Source organism: Otolemur garnettii, unplaced genomic scaffold (genome assembly GCF_000181295.1).
Source record: "Otolemur garnettii isolate 467f Iridium unplaced genomic scaffold, OtoGar3 scaffold00322, whole genome shotgun sequence".
Lineage (NCBI taxonomy): Eukaryota > Metazoa > Chordata > Mammalia > Primates > Galagidae > Otolemur > Otolemur garnettii.
In genome coordinates, this window is record NW_003852717.1 from 362,274 (window position 1) to 364,748 (window position 2,475).

The window sequence follows — 2,475 nt, forward strand, 5'->3', positions numbered from 1 at the left end:
AGTACCCATATTTAGCACAAAAGTATACAACAAACTATATATAAACAAACTAATTTGGCTGTATGCTAATAAAACTTTATAGGCACAACTTTGAATTTCACATAATTTCCATGTATCATTATTTTTATGTTGATTCTTTTGAATCACTTACAAATGTAAGATCCACTCTTAGCTGGCAGGTTGTACAAGAATGTGTGGCCATTGGGATTCGGCCCACAGATTGTGTTTTGCTATCTTTGACACAAAGAAAAGGTGACAGAAGAAAATAATAACTTACGGGAGTGCCACACAGGAAAGAGTGGGTAGATTATGAGATTTATTCCCTGAATGTCTAAAGAAGTTTATTTGTTAATACAAATATTCTGCAAGGGAAAGAATATAATTTTTTTGACCCTTTTTACAGTTGAGTAGATAGGTTTTTCTAAAATCTCAAAAGTAGTGATTGATACAGAATTTTGAAATTATTCTATTGATCAGTAAATGCAGTTATCAGGTAATGCAAAATTTCTCTGTAATGATCACCTTATTGATAATATTACTTTATTCTAAGTATTTATCTAGGTTTGAGACACACAAAAGAAACACATCATAAACTGTATCTTCAAAGAACTATCATCAGTCTAGTGGGGAATATTTTAAATAGTTTGAAACTTAACTAGTTTTTATCAAACAACTTTTGTGTGTCAGGTCTTATGTTGCGTGCTGAGGAAGTAGGTCCACAGACACCCAGGGTCCCGGCTGTCACAGAGTTCATGTTATATTCTGTTGTGAGACACAGTAAGTAACCAAACAAAGACACAAGAAAAATAATCTCTGCAATTTTTAAGTATCTGAAAAAAATAAAATAAGAGTATAATTCAGAATGATTGATGTTCCACTGGCTTACATAGTTAGGAAAGCTCTTTTTACAAATGCAGTATTGAAACTGAGGAATGAACGATGAACAAGGGCCGCCATGCGAGAAGAGCATTGTAGGCAGAGGGAGCAGCAGGAGTCCAGGTTCTAAGGCAGGAACAGGTGTGCTATGTTGGAGAAACAGACTGATGACCACTGTCGTGGCATAAAACAAACAAAGACTCTCTATCTGTCTATCCACACAGACGTACACACACGTATGAGTCAGAGTGTTACATATGAGATAAGAAAAGTAGATAAGGGCTGGATCATCTATGACATTTGATCTTAGGGAAGTTTTGATTTTTCTATAACATATAATGGCAACGTTTGAGATTATTAGTAAGCTAGGAATTAGCACGATACAATTCTCACTGACTGCAGCATGGGAAAAAGATTTGGAGGACAGTGAAAGTTAAATCACTAACACCTGTTAGAAAACTATGTCAGGAATTGAGTGAAAGAGATGTGGGTTGGGCCAGGATAGTGGCAGTGGCCATAGGAAAAAAAAAAAAAAAAATATATATATATATATACACACACATAATTCAGGATTTAGTATTTGTAGTAAAAAAGTAATATATACATAGACTTGCTTCAAAATATTTAAACTACATATTTTTTTAAAACGTACTTTCATACTGATTAGTGTATTGAACTGCTTTCCTCCATTTATCAATCATTTTTATTCACTTTTATAAATTCCCTTTCAGAAACTTCTATTCCAGGAGTAACTGTGCCCATAAATATCTCTTCTTTACTTCCTCTGACCTTAATATACGGGCATTAAATTGCTTTTACAGAGGAAAATCCTTTTTCTTAATACCTCATTTACATCATTTTTGACAACTTTTATTAGATCTCTCCAATTTTGACAGAATGCCTCTGGAGATTATTTGTAATATTTGCCTACAAAGGCTTTATCACTTGCAATTTTTGGTTGATCAGCTGCCTTTTCTGTTGCTGTGGCAGTCGTTCTCAATCGTTACCCTGTGTCGGAATCATCCATGGGAGCTTGACTGCTGGGTCTCATTCCCAAGATTCTGATTCAGTAGAGCTAGTTTGACTGTCAATTTGCATTACTAACGAACTCACCATTGACGGTGGTCTACAGACTATATTTATTTCTTTTAATATTAAATGGTTCACAAATTTAAGTGTCCTCCTTGCACAGGAGCCATGTTAAACTTCTCTGTATTGTTCCAATTTTAGTACATGTCAGTGGTTCTCAACCTTCCTAGTGCTGCGACCCTTTAGTACAGTTCCTCATGTTGTGATGACCAACCATAAAATTATTTCTGTTGCTACTTCATAACTGTAACTTTGCTACTGTTATGAATTGTAATGCAAATATCTGATATGCAGGATGTGTTTTCTGATGGTCTTAGGGGTCATGACCCACAGGTTGAGAACCACTGGTATATGTGCTTCCTAAGTGACCACCACAGACTACACTTCACATTGCCCTGGTTTATGTAACTTTCTTTGTTTTAATGACTTTTAATCTTAATTTTCTTGACGTTCTTATAGACTTAGGTGATTTTTTGGTTCATTTTTATGGCCATTTATTATGAAGCAAGA

At 34.8% G+C, this 2,475-nt stretch overlaps 1 non-coding gene across 1 annotated transcript; it reads right to left on the reverse strand.

Annotated features, from left to right (window-relative positions):
- Positions 1–2,023: 2,023 nt before the first annotated feature.
- LOC111722698 lies at positions 2,024–2,127 on the reverse strand. The gene has a single exon (XR_002771404.1). It is a non-coding gene; the product is annotated as a U6 spliceosomal RNA (small nuclear RNA).
- Positions 2,128–2,475: the final 348 nt, after the last annotated feature.